This window comes from Pleurodeles waltl, chromosome 11 (assembly GCF_031143425.1).
Source record: "Pleurodeles waltl isolate 20211129_DDA chromosome 11, aPleWal1.hap1.20221129, whole genome shotgun sequence".
Taxonomy (NCBI): Eukaryota; Metazoa; Chordata; class Amphibia; order Caudata; family Salamandridae; genus Pleurodeles; species Pleurodeles waltl.
Window position 1 is genome coordinate 295,086,619 of NC_090450.1, and position 24,069 is coordinate 295,110,687.

The following is a 24,069-nucleotide window of genomic DNA, read 5'->3' on the forward strand; positions in this document are numbered from 1 at the left end:
ACAAAGCTTTTAAAAACTTTATTTTACAGCGTTCTCTCTCTGATTCCTGGAGAATATGCAATCCCGACCTCTTGGAATACTCTTTTTATTCTCCTACCCACCATTCCCATTCTAGGATTGATTATATCTTTCTGAGTAAAGATTTATTGCAACATATGGTCAACTCTGAAATCGGTGCTATTTTGATCTCAGATCACGCACCTGTGATTACTGACCTTGATCTTTTTCTTAATAGTTCTAAAACATCTTCATGGAGGTTTAATAACTCCCTACTTTCAGATGCTACTTTTATCGCTTCCTACAGTAAGTTTATAGAAGAATACTTCCACAGTAACAATAGTGATCAACTATCATTTCATTTTGTGTGGGATGCATTTAAAACAGCCTCTAGGGGTTTCATCATAAGTTACGCTCACTCAAAAAAAAAGTCTGCTCAACAAAAATCGACTTCCATCCTTGAAAATATAAAGTCATTAGAACATGAATACTGTACTCACAAAACTAGTAAATCACATCTTGAAGCACTAGTCTCAGCTAAAATGGAGTTTAACCAATACACCACTGAACAAGCATGCAGCACCCTCCAGGAAATAAATGCCAGATATTATAGTGGTAACAATAAAGCTGGTTCTCTTCTAGCTCGATATTTGAAACAAAGAAAGGAAAAAACAACTATTAAATCTATCACAGATAACAATGGTGTTAAACACTTTAGAGATAAAGATATAGCATTGTGTTTCGCTTCTTACTATAAGGACCTGTACACTCCAGAACACATACCAACAGTTGAATCTCTCAACCAATATTTCTCTAATCTCAAACCAAGGGACCCATTGCAGATTGACCTCTCATCTTTAGACCAACCCCTACAACTTACCGAACTATATACAGCTTTACAATCTCTCCCCAAGGGTGAGGCTCCAGGCCCAGATGGCTTCACAGTAGAATTCTTTATTCAGTTTGCTAAGTCTCTCTTCCCCAAACTCTTTCAATTACTTAATCACTTTCTAATGTCAGGTTCTGCCTCTGTCTCATTTATGGAGGCCATAGTTTGTCTGATTCCCAAAAAAGATCAGGATGCAACTGACTGTAAAAATATAAGACCCATATCTTTAATTAATACTGATTGTAAACTCTATGCGAAAGTTTTAGCTCTCAGTTTACTCCCATATATACCTGACCTTATTGATTCTCATCAAACTGGTTGTATCCCTAATAGAAATGTAGTGTACTTTTTAAAATATTATTAACAAGGCATCTAAACTTAAGATTCCTCTGGCAGCTTTATCATTGGATGCGGAAAAGGCCTTCGATAGGGTCTACTGGGGTTTCTTGTCGAAGGCATTGGAAAGGTATGGCCTAGGTACTAAATTCTGACATTTTATATCCATTTTTTATTCCTCACCATGTTCCTTGGTTATAACAAATGGAATCCGATCTCCTTTTTTCCCTCTTAAAAGGGGTACTCCTCAGGGATGCCCATTATCTCCTTTAATATTTATTTTGGCTCTCAAACCTTTTCTATAGCAATTAAAAACGTCTGAACAAATTATGGGGTTTCAAATTCATAATGCACACATCAAATTTATGGCATATGCTGATGATATTCTTTTGTTCATGTCTCACCCGACACTTCTCTTCCTGCATGAGCTCAACTTATATTCTGATGTATCTGGATATACACTTAATATAGACAAAACAGTGGTCTTACCACTTAATGCTCATTGCACTGGCTCTGTATTCCTTGATGTAGGATTATCTTGGAATTCTTCTAAGATGAAATGCCTTGGGGTATGTACTGCACTACTCTCAAGGATACATTAAAGACTAATTTAGAAAGCTTATCTGCAAAGCTTGTAGATCTCACACAGAAATGGTCTCTGTTATATCTCACGTGGTGGGGCTGTTTGGACACCATTAAGATGATGCTACTCCCTATCATTAACTTCTTCCTTATGATGCTTCCTATTAAGATACCTTTTTTTTCTTCCTTTTTGTGGGTATTTTTTTTTTTTATCAGGATGAAATAACACCAAAACAGAACAAAATACATTGTCACTTTCAGAAAAAGAAACAAAACAAAATCAGCCAGGTTTTTCTAAGAAATAATCCCCCCAGATCAGAGAGAACTATTTAGCGCTACCTACTCTGCTAGCATATCTCATTTCCTGAACCCTAACTTGCGCCATCTTACAACGCCATTCTTGACTAGTAGGAGACAGCTCGGAACACCAATTTCTCAACAGGAGCGACCTAGCACCCGCAGTGGCTATAAATACGAGCTTCTCCCATCTAGAAGAGAGCCTTGCCTCGGGATCGTAGCCCAAGCTCATTAACCGAATTCTGGGAGATATGGATACCGGCGGCATAGTTGTTAACATCCCAAAAATTCTCTCCTAATATCCCTGTATACATCGGCATGTCGCAATCACATGGATCCAACCTGCCACTCCTACTTCCTTACAGCGAAAACACATATTGGATAGCCGGTCCCCATGCGAGACAGGGACTGCGGGGTTCGATACAATAACCATTTGCTGAAAAATGTCATTCGGTGCCAGTTAGCCCATCGAAGAACGGAGAAATTCAGACGATTAATGGTCTCCCAGCAATCACTTAAAACCTCTAAGCCCTCCTGATGAGCCCATTTCCTCTGAGCTTTTGTCCCAAGATCTACTTTGTCCCTGTCTGCCAGAAGCCTCCTCCATGACCCTGCAGTCCTTATCCCAGGAGGATCCACCAATTCTGTTACCAAAAACTGGATGTTGACTATAGAATTGACATCTAAATCCCTTAAAATATGTAACAAAATGTTATAGGATCCAACCAACAAGAAATTATTTTTAACAGTGGTCAGAATATTTAATGGAGTTTCCCAGTTGTCCTTGGCACGGAAATCCCCAATTTTAATGAATCCAGTGAGCTCCCACCTCTTTACTAAGTCTTCATTAAGCTGAGCACCAGAGTGCAGCCAAATCTGTGAAAGAGGAGTGTCAAAATGTAAAAAAGGGATTGAATATTTTCTAAAGAAGTCTGATCTTCTCTTGAAAAACCATTTAAAAATCTTATAACAAACTTTTTTAAACGATTTCGCCCAGAGTGTTGGGTTCCGAATATTATGCTCCCTACATATTAATACCCGAAAATCAATAAAAAACCTGGAGCCTGCCAAATGATCCATTCTAAAGCTGGCATAGTAATGTGTGAAAAATGCAAAATAATAATCTTTGAAATTTGGCAAAGCTAATCCCCCCTTTTCTTTATCCGCATATAGTATACTTGAAACGGCTCGAGCCTTTCGGTTTTGCCAAATAAACGGGCGAAATAGGGATTCCAGTTTTCTAAAAAAGTTTTGCGTTAGAACACACGGAATAGCCGCAAACAAGAAATTGAAAAGTGGTAAGATTGACATTTTGATTAACACCGTTCGGCCTAATATAGAGAGGGGGAGGGACCTCCAGTGAGCCAACAGAGCCTGAGTTTTCTGAAGTAAAGGAGCAAAATTTTAATTGTACAGGTCACCTATATTGGCCGAGAAATAAATCCCTAAATATCTCTTTGGATTGGCATTTACACAGCCTCTTAATTCAGGAAGGAGATTGATAGGAGAAGTGCCACAAAGAATAATATCAGTTTTACTCATATTGATCTTATAACCACCAATTTGTTCAAATTCATTAAATAGATTAAAGACCGCTTCCTGAGAAGAACGTTCTATATCTAAGAACATGATGGTGTCGTCCGAGTAAAGTTTGATTTTTCCCATTGACTTTAATGGAGGTTGGATCTGAATATGTTGTCTAATTTTAATGGCTAGAGGCTCAATAAAAAGGGCAAATAAAATGGGGGATAAAGAACACCCCTGCCTAGTTCATCGTTGTATTTGAAGTTGGCCGACGCACTTTGAGTTTATAATGATATCGGCCTCTGAGTTTGAGTACAACCTTTGAATTAGTGAGGTGACCTGAGAAGGTACCTTGGAGCTAGACAAAACTGAAAAAAGTGTGTCCCAAACAACCAAGTCAAGTGCTTTTTCCACGTCTAGCAAAAGAATAATGGCAGGGACTTTATTAGAAGCAAAATAATCAAAAGCCTCAGCTAAGAAGTGTGTGTTTGTAGCCAGTTGTCGGCCAGCTATAAACCCATTTTGATCAGGATGTACCAGTTTATTAACTACCCCATTAAGCCTATTGGCCAAATGTTTTGTGATCATTTTGTAATCTGAGTTTAACAGCAAAATTGGACGATATACATTTCGATCCTCCCTGTCCTTGTTTTTCTTAGGAAAGCTAACCACGTTTCCTGAATGCCAGGTCTTAGGAATCTGCTCTCCCCTCAGTAGGCCATTAATTAAGGCCAAAAAATCCTCGGCGAATGCATTTATGAAAGTCTTATAGAACTCAGCAGAGAAGCCAACCGGTCCACAGGCTTTCCCAGTGGGAAGATTCTTAACATCGTCTAGAAGTTCTGGCTTCGTAAATGGCTGTGACAATGCCACACAGGCTTCCTCTGTGAGGCTGGGAATATCCAGGTCCCTCAGGAATTTCTCAATAGTCCTGGAATCAATAACTGGGGTACAACTATAGATTTGTCTATAATGCTCCAGCATAATTTTATCGACGTCTCCGGGGTCAGTGCGTCTAGCCCCAGTGACAGGGCATCTTAGAGCGTGTATGATATTACAAGCAATACGATCTTGAGCTTGCCATGACAAAAATATGCCTGTAAAGTTACTCTCTTCGTAGACCTTTTGTTTATAAGCCCGATATTCTATATCCACCTTCTTAAAAAAGTTATCCGCCAACGCCTTCTTGGCAGCTTCAAAAGACCGCCTATTAGCATCAGAGGGGGCACATAGATAGGCAGTTAAACACTTTTGAACTACATCTTCCAATGCAGCAATTTGTTGTCTCAAGAACCATTTATCAGCTGTCTCTTTGGCGATTACCCAGCCCCTAAAAAAGGCCTTAATGAATCCCAGACTACCGCTGGAGTTGAGGATCCCTGATTGCGTTTGAAAAAATCCCTTATTTCGGCCTGTGAAGTCTGTATCCACCCATCATCCGACAGGAGCTGGAGATTAAAAATCCACCTTCTGGTCTGAACTGTATGAGCTGTGGAATAGAGAGACACTTCCAGCAGCAGAGGCATGGTCTGAAAGACCAGAGTGCTGAACCGACTGAGATCTATAGCACAATGTTTCTGATATCAGAAAAAAATTGATACATGAGGAGCTTTTAAACCGGGTGGAAATACAAGTATATTCCCTCGCATCAGGAGTATTTGTTCTCCAGGGATCACAAAGCATCAAAACCCTAACGTAATCTTTGAAGATTTTTGCAACTTTGGGTTTGTGCTGTCTCTTACCCCTTACCGTGGTATCTAAAACTGGATCCTGAAGGAAATTGAAATCAACCCCAATAATAACTTTGCCTGTCAATTGCAAGAGGGAGTGAAACAGGCCTATATAGGGGGCTGGGTCGTCTATCAGAGGAGCATAAAAACTATCAAAGACAAATCTTTCCTTGGCAATTAAACACTGAACCCAACACCAACGCCCATCGGGGTCAGAAAGAAAATCCAGTGGTTGTGCGTTGAGGGCTCTGGCTAAAAAGACTGCCACACCTCTGTGAGCCGGCCAAAGCTGCAGCGAATACTTTAAAATCAGCCATTTTTTTCAACATGTGTAAATCCGGGACTTTATTAACCGGAATATAAGTCTCCTGAAGAAGTATAACTGAGGGATTTAAAGCAGTTTCCCTTTCCTCGATTACGGACCTTTTCCTATGGTTATGTAATCCATTAACATTCCAGGAAAGTATTCTTAATGGAAGAAAAGATTTTGTCATTGATTTGTACCTTGGCTTAGTCTGAATATCATCTCCCCCACTCTAGAGTGAAATACACTATCATAGACATAACAATCCACTAAAGTGACAAAGACGGATCCTGGTGTCCATACCTCTCCCCCCAACCTCCCCCTTCCTCATCCCCCATCCCTCACCCTCAGTGGCCCACAACTGGAGCCCTCCCGCCCGGACAACCCGAGGCCACACCCTTCCCCCACCCCCTGCCTCCATCCTTCCCTAGCATGGTGCCTTGTCATAGCACCCTAAGCCACAGACTAGAGAGACAAAAATAGAAATAGCCTGAACATGCTTTGTGGGCGTTAAAAAAAAAAAAAGCTGCATTTTCTTACAATATCATTATCCTCCAATATGTTGTTCTGGTGGTCTCTTATTAAGTGTTTTACACCCGACCCCACCACCCCTTATTCGTCCTAACTGCTCAGAGTTCTGAATTACAAGTAGCAAGGACTTAGCAGCATCCACTGTGTGAATACAATTCGAGCGACCCTGAAAAAACACTTTAAGTTTGGATTGTTGCAGAAGTCCAGCCTGAGCCCCTGCTTTTTGAAATGCCGTAATCATCCCTTTCAATTCTCTTCTCCGATGCGCTGCCACCACTGACATATCTGAGAAAATCTTGAACGCATAGTCACCGGGAATCTGGAAGGTTTTAGTCTGAATTGCTTGCTGGAGAATCTGTTCCTTGATACAAAAGTCGCCAAAGTTCACTAGAATAGTGCAAGGATATTTGGGTTTTGGTGGGTAGACTGCGGGGACCCGATGGGCCCGCATGATATTGAGACCTGGATGCTTGTCCATTGGTCCTAATAGAACATGATTTTTAATAAGACCAATGACCAGATCTATGACTGTCTAGCTGTTTTCACAGCCTTCAGGGACTCCCGTGAATCGCAAATTAGATCGTGATCGATTTTCGTCGTCGTCGAGTCGAATCTGTAGATCTAACAGGTCAGCTTGACATTTTGCCATTGATGGTTCTACAGTCACACGGACATCCTCAAGGTCCGAAACTCGCTACTCGATATCCATAATTCGTGAGTTAAGTTGCTGGATATTACTACAGATCAAGTTCAATTGTGATTCTGTTCTGTAATTTGCGTCGTCTTGGGAAACTTTCAGCATTTTTAATTCCCTTAATATCTGCAGAAGTAAGTTTTCCGGGGGAATGCCAGTGCTTGCCGTATCTTTCAGCTCCTGAGAGAGAGACCCATTTTGACCATTAAATTCGGAAGACACAGCAGGAATAGCAACATGGGGAGAAGATCCAGCTGCTGTGTCTGTCCCTCCCCTGCTGATCGACTCGTGCAATGTGTAGGAAAGTACCATCTTGCCTGGCATGTTATCCCCATATTTCACTGTATATATGTTGTTTTAGTTGTATGTGTCACTGGGACCCTGCCAGCCAGGGCCCCAGTGCTCATAAGTGTGCCCTGTATGTGTTACCTGTGTTATGACTAACTGTCTCACTGAGGCTCTGCTAATCAGAACCTCAGTGGTTATGCTCTCTCACTTCTTTCTAAATTGTCACTAACAGGCTAGTGACCAATTTTACCAATTCACATTGGCATACTGGAACACCCTTATAATTCCCTAGTATATGATACTAAGGTACCCAGGGTATTGGGGTTCCAGGAGATCCCTATGGGCTGCAGCATTTCTTTTGCCACTCATAGGGAGCTCTGACAATTCTTACACAGGCCTGCCACTGCAGCCTGAGTGAAATAATGTCCACGTTATTTCACAGCCATTTACCACTGCACTTAAGTAACTTATAAGTCACCTATATGTCTAACCTTTACCTGGTAAAGGTTGGGTGCTAAGTTACTTAGGTGGTCATTCTGACCCTGGCGGTCTTTGACCGCCAGGGCGGAGGACCGCGGGAGCACCGCCGACAGGCCGGCGGTGCTCCAATGGGGATTCCGACCGCGGCGGTAAAGCCGCGGTCGGACCGGCACCACTGGCGGGGTCCCGCCAGTGTACCGCCGCCCCATTGAATCCTCAGCGGCGGCGCAGCTTGCTGCACCGCCGCGGGGATTCCGACCCCCCCCTACCGCCATCCAGATCCCGGCGGTCGGACCGCCGGGATCCGGATGGCGGTAGGGGGGGTCGCGGGGCCCCCGTAAGAGGGCCTCTACATGTATTTCACTGTCTGCTGCGCAGACAGTGAAATACGCGACGGGTGCAACTGCACCCGTCGCACAGCTTCCACTCCGCCGGCTCGATTCCGAGCCGGCTTCATCGTGGAAGCCTCTTTCCCGCTGGGCTGGCGGGCGGTCTGAAGGCGACCGCCCGCCAGCCCAGCGGGAAAGTCAGAATTACCGCCGCGGTCTTTCGACCGCGGAACGGTAATCTGACGGCGGGACTTTGGCGGGCGGCCTCCGCCGCCCGCCAAGGTCAGAATGAGGGCCTTAGTGTGTGGGCACCCTGGCACTAGCCAAGGTGCCCCCAAATAGTTCAGGGCAAATTCCCCGGACTTTGTGAGTGCGGGGACACCATTACACGCGTGCACCACACATAGGTCACTACCTATGTGTAGCTTCACAATGGTAACTCCGAATATGGGCATGTAACATGTCTATGATCATGGAATTGCCCCCTCTATGCCATCCTGGCATTGTTGGCACAATCCCATGATCCCACGGGTCTGTAGCACAGACCCGGGAACTGCCAAACTGCCTTTTCAGGGGTTTCACTGCAGCTGCTGCTGCTGCCAACCCCTCAGACAGGTTTCTGCCCTCCTGGGGTCCAGCCAGGCTTGGCCCAGGATGGCAGAACAAAGGACTTCCTCTGAGAGAGGGTGTTACACCCTCTCCCTTTGGAAAAAGGTGTTAAGGCAGGGGAGGAGTAGCCTCCCCCAGCCTCTGGAAATGCTTTCATGGGCACAGATTGTGCCCATTTCTGCATAAGCCAGTCTACACCGGTTCAGGGACCCCTCAGCCCTGCTCTGGCGCGAAACTGGACGAAGGAAAGGGGAGTGACCACTCCCCTGACCTGCACCTCCCCTGGGAGGTGCCCAGAGCTCTTCCAGTGTGCTCCAGACCTCTGCCATCTTGGAAACAGAGGTGCTGCTGGCACACTGGACTGCTCTGAGTGGCCAGGGCCAGCAGGTGATGTCAGAGACTCCTTCTGATAGGCTCCTTCAGGTGTTGCTAGCCTATCTTCTCTCCTAAGTAGCCAAACCCTCTTTTCTGGCTATTTAGGGTCTCTGCTTTGGGGATTTCCTTAGATAACGAATGCAAGAGCTCATCCGAGTTCCTCTGCATCTCTCTCTTCACCTTCTGCCAAGGAATCGACTGCTGACCGCGCTGGAAGCCTGCAAAACTGCAACAAAGTAGCAACGACGACTACTGCGACACTGTAACGCTGATCCAGCCGCCCTTCTCTACTGTTTTCCTGGTGGTGCATGCTGTGGGGGTAGTCTGCCTCCTCTCTGCACTAGAAGCTCCGAAGAAATCTCCCGTGGGTCAACGGAATCTTCCCCCTGCAACCGCAGGCACCAAAGAACTGCATCACCGGTCCTCTGGGTCTCCTCTCAGCACAACGAGCGAGGTCCCTTGAACTCAGCAACTCTGTCCAAGTGACTCCCACAGTCCAGTGACTCTTCAGTCCAAGTTTGGTGGAGGTAAGTCCTTGCCTCCCCACGCCAGACTGCATTGCTGGGAACCGCGTGTTTTGCAGCTACTCCGGCTCCTGTGCACTCCACGAAGATTTCCTTTGTGCACAGCCAAGCCTGGGTCCACAGCACTCTAACCTGCATTCCTGAGTTGTCCTCCGGCGGCGTGGGACTCTCTTGTGCAACTTCAGGTGAGCACTGTTTCACTCCACTTTGTAGTGCCTGTTCCGGCACTTCTGCGGGTGCTGCCTGCTTCTGAGAGGGCTCCTTGTTATGCTGGGCGCCCCCTCTGTACCCTGACGCAATTGGCGACATCCTGGTCCCTCCTGGGCCACAGCAGCATCCAAAAACCCCAACTGCAAGCTTTGCAGCTAGCAAGGCTTGTTTACGGTCTTTCCGCAGGAAAACACTTCTGCGCAACTCTCCATGGCGTGGGACTTCTATCCTCCAAAGGGGAAGTTTCTAGCCCTTGTCGTTCTTGCAGAATCCTCAGCTTCTATTGTCCAGTAGCAGCTTCTTTGCACCCACAGCTAGCATTTCCTGGGCATCTGCCCACTCTCGACTTGATCGTGACTTTTGGACTTGGTCCCCTTGTTCCACAGGTACCCTCATCTGGAAATCCATCATTGTTGCATTGCCGGTTTTGGTCTTTCCTGCAGAATTCCACTATCACGACTTCTGTGCTCTTTGGGGAACTTTAGTGCACTTTGCACTCACTTTTCAGGGTCTTGGGGTGGGCTATTTTTCTAACCCTCACTGCTTTCTTGCAGTCCCAGCGACCCTCTACAAGGTCACATAGGTTTGGGGTCCATTTGTGGTTCGCATTCCACTTTTGGAGTATATGGTTTGTGTTGCCCCTATCCCTATGTGCCCCCATTGCATCCTATTGTAACTATACATTGTTTGCACTGTTTTCTAATACTATACTGCATATTTTTGGTATTGTGTACATATATCTTGTGTATATTTGCTATCCTCATACTGAGGGTACTCACTGAGATACTTTGGCATATTGTCATAAAAATAAAGTACCTTTATGTTTAGTATATCTGTGTATTGTGTTTTCTTATGATATTGTGCATATGACACTAGTGGTACTGTAGGAGCTTCACTCGTCTCCTAGTTCAGCCTAAGCTGCTCTGCTAAGCTACCATTATCTATCAGCCTAAGCTGCTAGACACCCTATACACTAATAAGGGATACCTGGGCCTGGTGTAAGGTGTAAGTACCCCTTGGTACCCACTACAAGCCAGTCCAGCCTCCTACGTTGGTTGTGCAACGGTGGGATAAGTACTTTGCAACTACTTACCACTTTTGTCATTGTACTTTTCATAAGAGAAAAATATACAAAACAAGTTCAGTGTATGTACACCTAACCAAAAAGTTTTGCTTTTCTTCTCTCACTTCTTTTCTAAGTGCTGAAAAATACCTCTAAAACTTTCAAAATGTTCTTAAAAAGTTTTAAAAGATTTTTTTCCTGTTCTTTAAAAAGTTCTACAAACTTTTTTTCTCACTTTTTCTATCACTTAAACACTTTCTAAAATGTCTGGCACAGGCCAAACTGTTGATCTGTCCAAACTTGCTTATGATCACCTTAGCTGGAAAGGAGCAAGGAGTCTCTGCATAGAAAGAGGTTTAAGTGTAGGGAAGAATCCCTCTAGAGAACTGTTAGTTAATATGCTTGTTGAACAGGATAAGGCCAGAGGTGGCACTTCTGTTGAAAAATAAGCTGATGGTTCCCAATCTGACCCTGGGGCACCCCTAGCAAAAGATTTAGAAAGGAAACGTCCTAGCCTGCCCATTATCAGACAACCTACCATAGCTGGTACTGATGTAGAGTCACATCATACTGATAGTGTTGTCTCACATCACAGTAAGAGTATTCCTTCTCATCATAGTAGAAGTGATGTTTCTGTTAGCCAAGTTGTTAGGGTGCCATCTGTTAGGGACAGGTCTCCTTCTGTTCATTCTCACCATACTTCTGTTTCAAGGCATGCCCCACCCACCCACCCTGATGACAGAGTGTTAGAAAGGGAGCTCAATAGATTGAGAGTGGAACAAACCAGGCTGAAGCTCAAGAAGCAACAGCTTGATTTAGATAGGCAGTCCTTAGAAGTGGAAAGAGAAAGACAGAAATTGGGTTTAGAAGCCCATGGTGGCAGCAGCAGTATTCCCCATAGTCATCCTGCAAAAGAGCATGATTCTAGGAATCTGCACAAGATAGTTCCCCCTTATAAGGAGGGGGATGACATTAACAAGTGGTTTGCTGCACTTGAGAGGGCCTGTGTTGTACAGGATGTCCCTCAGAGGAAGTGGGCTGCTATCCTATGGCTATCATTTAGTGGAAAGGGTAGGGATAGGCTCCTTACTGTGAAAGAAAGTGAAGCCAATGATTTCAAAGTTCTTAAGAATGCACTCCTAGATGGTTATGGCTTAACCACTGAACAGTACAGGATGAAGTTCAGAGAAACCAAAAAGGAGTCTTCACAAGACTGGGTAGACTTTGTTGACCATTCAGTGAAGGCCTTGGAGGGGTGGTTACATGGCAGTAAAGTTACTGATTATGAAAGCCTGTATAACTTAATCCTGAGAGAGCATATTCTTCATAATTGTGTGTCTGATTTGTTGCACCAGTACCTGGTGGACTCTGATCTGACCTCTCCCCAAGAATTGGGAAAGAAGGCAGACAAATGGGTCAGAACAAGGGTGAACAGAAAAGTTCATACAGGGGGTGACAAAGATGGAAAGAAGAAGGATGGTAAGTCTTCTGACAAAGGTGGGGACAAATCTAAAAATGAGTCTTCATCAGGCCCACAAAAGCACTCTGGTGGGAGTGGTGGGCCCAAATCCTCTTCAAATCAAAACAAAGAAAATAAACCATGGTGCTATTTGTGTAAAATAAAAGGCCATTGGACAACAGATCCCAGTTGTCCAACGAAAAGCACCAAGCCTCCTACCACTACAACCCCTGCTGCTACACCTAGTGCCCCTAGTAATAGCAGTGGTGGTGGGAGCAAACCTACTAATAGCCAATCCAAGGGAGTAGCTGGGCTCACTTTTGGTAACTTAGTTGGGGTTGGTCTTGTTAGGGAGACCACAGAGGCTTTGTTAGTCTCTGAGGGGGCTATTGATTTAGCCACCTTATTTGCTTGTCCCCTTAACATGGATAAGTACAAGCAACTACCAAAATAAATGGTGTTGAGGTTCAGGCCTACAGGGACACAGGTGCCAGTGTTACAATGGTAATAGAGAAACTGGTCCACCCTGAACAACACCTACTTGGTCACCAGTACCAAGTAACCGATGCTCACAACAACACACTTAGCCACCCCATGGCTGTTGTAAATCTCAACTGGGGGGGGGGGGGTTACTGGTCCAAAGAAAGTTGTGGTTGCCTCAGATTTACCTGTAGACTGTCTACTAGGGAATGATTTGGAGACATCAGCTTGGTCAGATGTGGAGTTGGAGGCCCATGCAGCAATGCTGGGCGTTCCAGGGCATATTTTTGCTTTAACCAGGGCTCAGGCCAAAAAGCAAAAAGGACAGGGTGACTTGGATCCTGGAAGAATGGACCAAGTGCTCCCTGAAGCTAGGGCTAGTAGAAGTAAGGCACTACCTACTATCCCTCCCTCTACAGTGGATTCTACTTCTGAGGAAGAAGAATTTCCACCCTGTGCAGAACCTACACCAGAGGAACTGGAAGCAGACACTGCTGAGCTTTTGGGTGAAGGGGGGCCTGCCAGGGAGGAGCTGAGTGTGGCACAGCATACCTGTCCCATACTAGAGGGTCTAAGGCAGCAAGCTGTCAAACAAGCAAATAGGGATGTCAGTGACTCTCACAGAGTTTACTGGGAGGACAACCTCTTGTACACTGAAGCAAGGGATCCAAAACCTGGAACTGCCAGGAGATTGGTGATTCCTCAGGAGTACAGAAAGTTCCTCCTAACTCTAGCCCACAACATTCCCTTAGCTGGACATTTGGGGCAAATGAAAACTTGCGACAGGCTTGTTCCCTTGTTTCATTGGCCTAGAATGTCAGAGGACACAAAGGAATTTTGTAAGTCCTGTGAAACCTGTCAAGCCAGTGGCAAGACAGGTGGCACTCCAAAAGCACCCCTTATCCCACTGCCTGTGGTTGGGGTTCCCTTTGAAAGGGTAGGGGTTGACATAGTTGGCCCCCTTGACCCTCCTACTGCTTCAGGCAATAGGTTTATCTTGGTGGTAGTGGACCATGCCACCAGATATCCTGAAGCAACTCCTCTAAGGACCACTACAGCTCCTGCAGTGGCAAAGGCCCTCCTGGGAATCTTTTCCAGGGTGGGCTTCCCAAAAGAGGTGGTATCAGACAGGGGAAGCAATTTCATGTCTGCTTACTTAAAGGCCATGTGGAAGGAGTGTGGTGTTACATACAAGTTCAACACACCCTATCATACACAAACAAATGGACTGGTGGAGAGATTTAACAAAACTCTCAAAGGCATGAATATGGGACTCCCTGAAAAACTCCGCAGGTGATGGGATATCCTGTTACCTTGCCTCCTTTTTGCTTACAGGGAGGTACCCCAAAAAGGAGTGGGCTTCAGCCCCTCTGAACTCCTATTTGGACACCCTGTAAGAGGTCCTCTAACACTTGTTAAGGAGGGTTGGGAACAACCTTTAAAAGCTCCAAAGTAAGACATAGTGGACTATGTACTTGGCCTAAGATCAAGGATGGCTGAGTACATGAAAAAGGCCAGTAAAAACCTTCAGGCCAGCCAAGAGCTCCAAAAGCAATGGCATGACCAGAAGGCTGTTTTGGTTCAGTACCAACCAGGGCAGAAAGTGTGGGTCTTGGAGCCTGTGGCCCCAAGAGCACTCCAAGACAAATGGAGTGGACCTCACATAATTGTTGAAAAGAAGGTAGAAGTCACCTACCTGGTTGACTTAGGCACTGCCAGGAGTCCCCTTAGGGTGCTCCATGTCAATCGCCTGAAACCCTACTATGACAGGGCTGATCTCACCCTGCTCATGGCAACTGGTGAGGGACAGGAAGAAGAGAGTGACCCTCTCCCTGATCTCTTCTCTTCCACAGAACAAGATGTTCTAGTGGAAGGTGTAGTTTTGGCAGATTGTCTTACTGCTGAGCAGAAAGACCACTGCATAAATCTCCTGGGTCAGTTTTCTGAACTCTTCTCTACTGTGCCAGGTACCACTTCTTGGTGTGAGCACACTATAGATACTGGAGACAGCTTGCCTGTCAAAAGTAAGATCTATAGGCAGCCTGACCATGTCAGAGACTGCATAAAGCAAGAGGTTCAGAAAATGCTTGAACTGGGAGTGGTTGAGCACTCTGAAAGTCCATGGGCCTCTCCTGTGGTACTTGTACCAAAACCTCATTCCAAGGATGGAAAGAAGGAAATGCGGTTTTGTGTAGACTATAGAGGTCTCAACCAGCTAACCAAAACTGATGCTCACCCTATACCCAGGGCAGATGAGCTAATAGATACACTGGCATCTGCCAAGTATCTAAGCACTTTTGATTTGACTGCAGGGTATTGGCAGATCAAATTATGAGAAGATGCAAAAGCAAAAACGGCATTTTCAACCATTGGAGGCCATTACCAATTCACAGTAATGCCTTTTGGATTGAAAAATGCACCTGCCACTTTTCAGAGGTTGGTGAACACAGTCCTGCAAGGGCTGGAAGCTTTTAGTGCAGCATATCTAGACGATATAGCTGTCTTTAGCTCCAGCTGGGATGATCACCTGGTCCACCTATAGAAAGTTTTAGAGGCCCTGCAAAAGGCAGGCCTCACTATCAAGGCTTCAAAGTGCCAGATAGGGCAGGGAAAAGTGGTTTATCTGGGACACCTGGTAGGTGGAGAACAGATTGCACCACTTCAGGGGAAAATCCAAACTATTATAAATTGGGTTCCCCCTACAACTCAGACCCAGGTGAGAGCCTTCTTAGGCCTCACTGGGTATTACAGGAGGTTCATAAAGAACTATGGCTCCATTGCAGCCCCTCTTAATGACCTCACCTCTAAGAAAATGCCTAAAAAGGTATTGTGGACAGCTAGCTGTCAGAAAGCTTTTGAGGAGCTGAAGCAGGCCATGTGCTCTGCACCTGTCCTGAAAAGCCCCTGTTACTCCAAAAAATTCATTGTCCAAACTTATGCATCTGAATTAGGGGTAGGGGCAGTCTTATCACAACTTAATTCTGAGGGCCAGGATCAAACTGTTGCTTTTATCAGCAGGAGGTTGACCCCTATAGAAAAGCGTTTGTCTGCCATAGAGAGGAAGGCCTTTGCTGTGGTCTGGGCACTGAAGAAGTTGAGGCCATACCTGTTTGGCACTCACTTCATTGTTCAAACAGACCACAAACCTCTACTTTGGCTAAAACAAATGAAAGGTGAAAACCCTAAATTATTGAGGTGGTCCATATCCCTACAGGGAATGGATTATACAGTGGAACATAGACCTGGGAGTACCCACTCCAATGCAGATGGACTCTCCAGATATTTCCACTTAGACAATGAAGACTCATCAGGTCATGGCTAGTCTTATTGTCCTTCGTTTGGGGGGGGTTGTGTAGGAAAGTACCATCTTGCCTGGCATGTTATCCCCATATTTCACTGTATATATGTTGTTTTAGTTGTATGTGTCACTGGGACCCTGCCAGCCAGGGCCCCAGTGCTCATAAGTGTGCCCTGTATGTGTTACCTGTGTTATGAATAACTGTCTCACTGAGGCTCTGCTAATCAGAACCTCAGTGGTTATGCTCTCTCACTTCTTTCTAAATTGCACTAACAGGCTATTGACCAATTTTACCAATTCACATTGGCATACTGGAACACCCTTATAATTCCCTAGTATATGGTACTAAGGTACCCAGGGTATTGGGGTTCCAGGAGATCACTATGGGCTGCAGCATTTCTTTTGCCACCCATAGGGAGCTCTGACAATTCTTACACAGGCCTGCCACTGCAGCCTGAGTGAAATAACGTCCACGTTATTTCACAGCCATTTACCACTGCACTTAAGTAACTTATAAGTCACCTATATGTCTAACCTTTACCTGGTAAAGGTTGGATGCTAAGTTACTTAGTGTGTGGGCACCCTGGCACTAGCCAAGGTGCCCCCACATAGTTCAGGGCAAATTCCCCGGACTTTGTGAGTGCGGGGACACCATTACATGCGTGCACTACACATAGGTCACTACCTATGTGTAGCTTCACAATGGTAACTCCGAATATGGCCATGTAACATGTCTATGATCATGGAATTGCCCCCTCTATGCCATCCTGGCATTGTTGGCACAATCCCATGATCCCACAGGTCTTTAGCACAGACCAGGGTACTGCCAAACTGCCTTTTCAGGGGTTTCACTGCAGCTGCTGCTGCTGCCAACCCCTCAGACAGGTTTCTGCCCTCCTAGGGTCCAGCCAGGCTTAGCCCAGGATGGCAGAACAAAGGACTTCCTCAGAGAGAGGGTGTTACACCCTCTCCCTTTGGAAAAAGGTGTTAAGGCAGGGGAGGAGTAGCCTCCCCCAGCCTCTGGAAATGCTTTCATGGGCACAGATGGTGCCCATTTCTGCATAAGCCAGTCTACACCGGTTCAGTGACCCCTCAGCCCTGCTCTGGCGCGAAACTGGACAAAGGAAAGGGGAGTGACCACTCCCCTGACCTGCACCTCCCCTGAGAAGTGCCCAGAGCTCCTCCAGTGTGCTCCAGACCTCTGCCATCTTTGAAACAGAGGTGCTGCTGGCACACTGGACTGCTCTGAGTGGCCAGGGCCAGCAGGTGACGTCAGAGACTCCTTCTGATAGGCTCCTTCAGGTGTTGCTAGCCTATCTTCTCTCCTAAGTAGCCAAACCCTCTTTTCTGGCTATTTAGGGTCTCTGCTTTGGGGATTTCCTTAGATAACAAATGCAAGAGCTCATCCGAGTTCCTCTGCATCTCTCTCTTCACCTTCTGCCAAGGAATCGACTGCTGACCGCACTGGAAGCCTGCAAAACTGCAACAAAGTAGCAACGACGACTACTGCGACACTGTAACGCTGATCCAGCCACCCTTCTCAACTGTTTTCCTGGTGGTGCATGCTGTGGGGGTAGTCTGCCTCCTCTCTACACTAGAAGCTCAGAAGAAATCTCCCGTGGGTCGACAGAATCTACCCCCTGCAACCACAGGCACCAAAGAACTGCATCACCGGTCCTCTGGGTCTCCTCTCAGCACGACGAGCGAGGTCCCTTGAACTCAGCAACTCTGTCCAAGTGACTCCCACAGTCCAGTGACTCTTCAGTCCAAGTTTGGTGGAGGTAAGTCCTTGCCTCCCCACGCCAGACTGCATTGCTGGGAACCGCATGTTTTGCAGCTACTCTGGCTCCTGTGCACTCCACGAAGATTTCCTTTGTGCACATCTAAGCCTGGGTCCACGGCACTCTAACCTACATTGCACGACCTACTGAGTTTTCCTCCGGCGGCGTGGGACTCTCTTGTGCAACTTCGGGTGAGCACCATTTCACTCCACTTCGTAGTGCCTTTTCTGGCACTTCTGCGGGTGCTGCCTGCTTCTGAGAGGGCTCCTTGTCTTGCTGGGCGCCCCCTCTGTCTCGTGACGCAATTGGCGACATCCTGGTCCCTCCTCTGCCACAGCAGCACCCAAAAACCCCAACTGCAATCTTTGCAGCTAGCAAGGCTTGTTTATGGTCTTTCCACAGGAAATCACTTCTGCACGACTCTCCACGGCGTGGGACATCTATCCTCCAAAGGGTAAGTTTCTAGCCCTTGTTGTTCTTGCAGAATCCTCAGCTTCTACTGTCCAGTAGCAGCTTCTTTGCACCCACAGCTGGCATTTCCTGGGCATCTGCCCACTCTCGACTTGATCGTGACTTTTGGACTTGGTCCACTTGTTCCACAGGTACCCTCGTCTAGAAATCCATCATTGTTGCATTGCTGGTTTTGGGCTTTCCTGCAGAATTCCACTATCGCGACTTCTGTGCTCTTTGGGGAACTTTAGTGCACTTTGCACGCACTTTTCAGGGTCTTGGGGTGGGCTATTTTTCTAACCCTCACTGTTTTCTTGCAGTCCCAGCGACCCTCTACAAGGTCACATAGGTTTGGGGTCCATTCGTGGTTCGCATTCCACTTTTGGAGTATATGGTTTGTGTTGCCCCTATCCCTATGTGCCCCCTTTGCATCCTATTGTAACTATCCATTGTTTGCACTATTTTCTAATACTATACTGCATATATTTGGTATTGTGTACATATATCTTGTGTATATTTGCTATCCTCATACTGAGGGTACTCTCTGAGATACTTTGGCATATTGTCATAAAAATAAAGTACCTTTATTTTTAGTATATCTGTGTATTGTGTTTTCTTATGATATTGTGCATATGACACTAGTGGTACTGTAGGAGCTTCACTCGTCTCCTAGTTCAGCCTAAGCTGCTCTGCTAAGCTACCATTATCTATCAGCCTAAGCTGCTAGACACCCTATACACTAATAAGGGATACCTGGGCCTGGTGCAAGGTGTAAGTACCCCTTGGTACCCACTACAAGCCAGTCCAGCCTCCTACACAATGGTATAGAGTCAGAGCTGTCTACCTGAGGGGCAGGGGTGCAGCTGTTAATTAGTGCAGGGGTACACTCCTTATGGCTTTTCCCTCCCCCAAACAAGGGATAGAGGGGTCTGGAAGCAGAGTCCATGCCCGTCGCCTGACCACAAGAGGTCTCAGAGTTCCAGCTAGGGGTTGACTGAGTGAGCAGTGGAGAGCCATTATCAAATGATCCCAGGCTAGGATCCAAATCGGCTGGCAGAGCCCTTGATTCGTCAGATGGACAGTCAGAGCTAAGGAGAGGGCTTGTCAAGTTAGTCACGGAGGGTGGTAGATTAAGAGGTAGGGGCGAAGTAGGGTTAGAGGTTCAATCTGTAGCGGACGGTAGGAGAGGTACTAAAGCTGGAGTCTTGTGCATATGATCACCCGAAGGTACAGGGCATTTTGTTTTTGCAGTACGTGTTGCTCTGGGAACCCTGGCGGCAGAACGACCTGCGCCCAATGCGTAATGTGGAGAACGCCGCATCCTCCCAAAAATCACTGAGTAGCCGTGTCCCAGCAGAAAAAGACTCCTGTCCTGACCCTTCAGGTATGATTAAATTGAATTATCAGTGAAGCGCCGAGAGGGTCCAGCAGATCTTACCAGGGGTCAGCCTCTAGATCCGTGCCTTAAATGGATAATTTCCACTCTATAGTTCCTTCAGAGGCAAAATAGACAATCGTCTGCCTGCCTTGACCCTCAAAGAGTGACAGCGTTCGAATATGGCTGAATGCAATCAGGATTCACATGATTCACAGGGGCATGACAACCACCCAAAGGTAGCTCTCTAAATAACCCCCCTGGCACATTGGCACAGTGACAGTCAAGTTCCCCCCCCAAAAAAATTAAAGAATGTAATAGCAGACTTTTCAGTTCAATCTCCCCATGATTATTATTATTTATCCTTTTTCTCTCTCCTTTAGTCTATTTCTGGAGGCCCCTACCTCCGTGTACTGCGCTGGGGGAGAGTAGTGGCTCCGTAATCGGCCAAAATCGGCCGGTCTGACCAAAGCAATGTTTACAGCTGCCCCCCCGGGACATGTAAATCTTGGTGTCCCGCTAGCGGTTGTGCTGCGCACCCCACAGTCAAACACTCAGATACTCAGCCTCGCCCGGACGGCGCTCGCATCCCTGGAAAACGCTTGACTCCGCGTCCCTGGCATCCTGGAAACCGCTTCGGCTTCCGCGTCCTCGGTGTCCTGGAGACTGCTCCACTTCTGCATTCCTCTGCGCCTTGGCGTCTTGGAAACCTCTCGGAGCCACAGCGCATCTGACTCCAACGCGCTCTCTCTACGTCTGATGCTTAGCCGCAGAGTGTGACGGGAGCTCCCGTGGCCATGTCCCGCTTTTTGTCTATCATTTCTCCTATTAAGATACCTAAACAATTTTTTAGTTCAATTGAGAAAATTCTATCCAGGCTTCTGTGGAACGGTAAACAATCCTGAATCTCTCTCTCGAAATAAAACTTCCTAAAGTACAAGGTGGAGTTAATTTTCCTGACTTTTTAACTTATCACAAATCGTTTGGCATTAAGCAAATACATCCCTATTTATCTACACTCAATGATGCCCCTCAAAAGCTATGGTTCTCTTTGGAAGAAACATTTATTTCTCCCTTTTCCCATAAACACATTATATTTATGTTTAACCCCCCAAAAGTCTGGTTGCCCAGCACTATCTCCCATTCAGTCAACTTAATGAAACCTTTTTTTATTTCACATCTTACCCCCATTAATCAATTCTTTAACAGTCCTATATGGCACATTAGTTCTCTTAGGAAACAAGGTAAAACCTTGTGTTGGAAGGCTTGGATGACTAAAGGTATTCTTCTCATTTCCCAATTATATCATAAAGACTCTCCAATCCCTTTTACTACTCTCTCAGCAATTTATAATCTCCCTATTCACATGAAATCCCAATATATAATTCTTTCTACTCTGGTCCAAGAGGCCCTCAATAAACTTATACATCATAATCATTCTTCTCTTGCATCATCTCCACACCCGATCGTAACTTCTAATTATCCTAGGGCGGCTGGAATTTACAAACTTTTAAGAACATCTGTTTCACCTAGACTCAAATCACATATTGAGACATTGTGGGAATCAGATCTTGGTGTTGTTTGGCCAACTTTTTTATGGGATAGAATATGGTGTAAGATACATTCCACTGCACACACTGCAAGCCTCACGCAGACCCAATATTTGTTTTAGAATAGACTTTTCTACACTCCTGTATGCCTTTACAAACTCAAACTTGCACAAAATGACAATTGCTGGCGCTGCTACACTCAGCAGGGTACTGACTTTCACATGTTTTTTTCTTGTCCATCACTATCTACTTTTTGGTCCTCAATATGGTCTCGCATTTCAGCAATAGCTCAGATCTCCTTACCAATGTCATATGAATTACTGTTTGTGGGTGGCATACATGAAATCTGCAGTTCGTTCAGGCCTCTTGGAAAATTAGTGGACTTTTTGCTTTCTATTGCAATCTCTATTATTACTTCTAACTGGAAATCTTCAGGGAACATTACTCTCAGACAGTGGTGGAATTCTGTATGTTATCATCATAGACTTGTCAGCTACAAGCTTGATTCAACAGGAACGTTTTTCAAACGTCATCAACTATGGTTGGCATTAAGTAACTATCTCTCACACACTGCGAAGGAAATGGATTTCTCTCCTCCTTTTTAAAAATGTCAATATATTTCCTGTCTTTCTTCTTATATATACTTATTTCATCTTACATCCGCTGTAACTAATGTCTATTACCTCTCTCTCCACATGGCTATCACTTGATTCCCTTTTCTATCCCTATAGCTCTTCTCCCACTCCCTTTCTCTGTCTTCTTTCTTTGTTCAAACTTGGAGTCTTTGATACTAAATTGCTGTATATGCCTAATTCATTTACATGTTTAATATGCCTTTATAAGTACAATATTCTTTATGCATATATATTCACAACTGCATATCTCTGTCCTGGCAATGTTAAGTTAATGTTCTTGTAATTGACTCAATAAAAAACATCTTTAAAAAAATAAATAGTGTAGCAGTATTTCTGAAAGATTTATAACAGTAACATTTAATTTAAACTGCAGTTTAAAACGTATAGCATAGCAGCTACAACCCACTTGCAGCCTGCAGCAGCCATGTTGAGAAAAATGACAGGCATTATACCATGAAATATAAACCTGTCATGGTCAGGAGCGCCAATACTTCCCTTGTGAAAGTTGTTGTATGTTCCTGAAGCTGTCTAAGGAGACAGCATGCCATCAGCAATCAGCAATGCTCAAAGAGCTAAAAGAATTGTGCTCGGTGTCATAAAAACCCTAAGTACTAGAGAACGAAAAGACAAAGGTTGATAGATTTCCTGATTTGGTTTCCCTTGGTCAGACATTATTCAGGTTGAGTATGTTTTTGAGGGATGATGTCAGCAACAAGATAGCCCGATTTAAACTTCTAGCCTTACAAAAGTGTGACATCACAATGGAAAGTTTGTGTGTGGGAACACCCCAAGCAACACCCAAAGTATGTAATCTGCAACAAAGTCTTATTCTGAGTGTTGACAGAAAAAATTATAATCCTCATTTACGAGGTCCTAGTGGCACACTGCGCACTGGAGCATAATTTTTTGATGCTCCGGTGGCAAAGTGTGCCACCCCATATTTATAAGGCCAGGCCCATTCTGTGGCTTTTCAAGGCCTTGTAAATATGGACCCCTTTCATGCATAACACTGCATGAAAGGAGCGCTCCATGGGTGTTGCTTGGGGTGTTCCCTTGCAACAACCATGGAGCTGGAAGGAAGCTGACGCATTCCCAGATTTACAACTCTGGGAATGCGCCAGATTCCTATGCCACCTCAGGGGGGGGGGTGTAAGAATGATGCAACGGGGAGAAGTATCTGCAGCACACACAGAAAGAGAAAAACACCTCTTGATTGTTTTTGTACAGGAAGGTGTCCCTTCCTGCACCAAAACAATCATGCCCGCAACACAGGCATCCTTGCACCATGGTGCAAGGGACCCTGCATTGGTGCTGGACAGCAATGTGTGTGCCAGATCAGTGGGAGAGTAGAGAAATGCACCATATCTTGGAGATTCAGCGCATTTCTGCCCGTAGCCGGTGGTGAAGGGTGGTGCAGCAAGGCACTTGCTGCTCCTCCCTCCGCCATAGGCCTCGTAAATGAGGCCCTATGTGTACCTGTTAGTATAGTTAAAGCTTCTGTTATAGTTAAGACATTTTCAGCTCTGGTTTCATAGCTACATATGATAATTGATGACTGAAAGTTGTTGATTTTCTTCGTTTTTTATTTAGTATCAATATTGTTTATGATCAAAGGAAATTTTGAAGCATATTTGACAACTAAGGCACCATCAAAGAAGCGTGAAATAAAATTACAAAAAGATAATTAAAACAACAGACTATGCTTAATTTACAACATGAGTATTGACACAAGAGTGTGCATTTAAAAAATATAATATATTTTTTAGCCAAAAGAAATCTAAACAGATTTGGTGGGTATGCTGACATCTGGTACATAAAGACATAGGCAGTGATAAGTTAACACTAGTGAATTTCATTATTAGGAATTTTTCAAAGGCTGTGAAAAACAGTATTGTTAATGTGAGAGATAAAGGGCCAGATGTATGTTGATGCAATTTTGCATTTCCAAAATAGTGACTTCATAGAAATCGCTATTTCAGGAAATGCAAAATGCTTATGCACCAAGATACTGATTTCTGAATAGCCATTCCTACAAAGTAGGAACGGCTATTAGGAAATCGCAAATAGGAAATCCCATGCCATTTGTGACAGTGGGTTGGTTTTGCATTTCCCAAATAGTGATTTCCTCTTAGGAAATCGCTATTTGGGAAATGCCAAACCAAGGATGGTTATGGCCCAAAGGCCCCCCGAAATGCACCACAAAAATAGTGGTGCACATGTGTAGCACACATATATCCAAGAGATGTGTGTGCTCAATTGCATTTAAAAAAACCATTTTG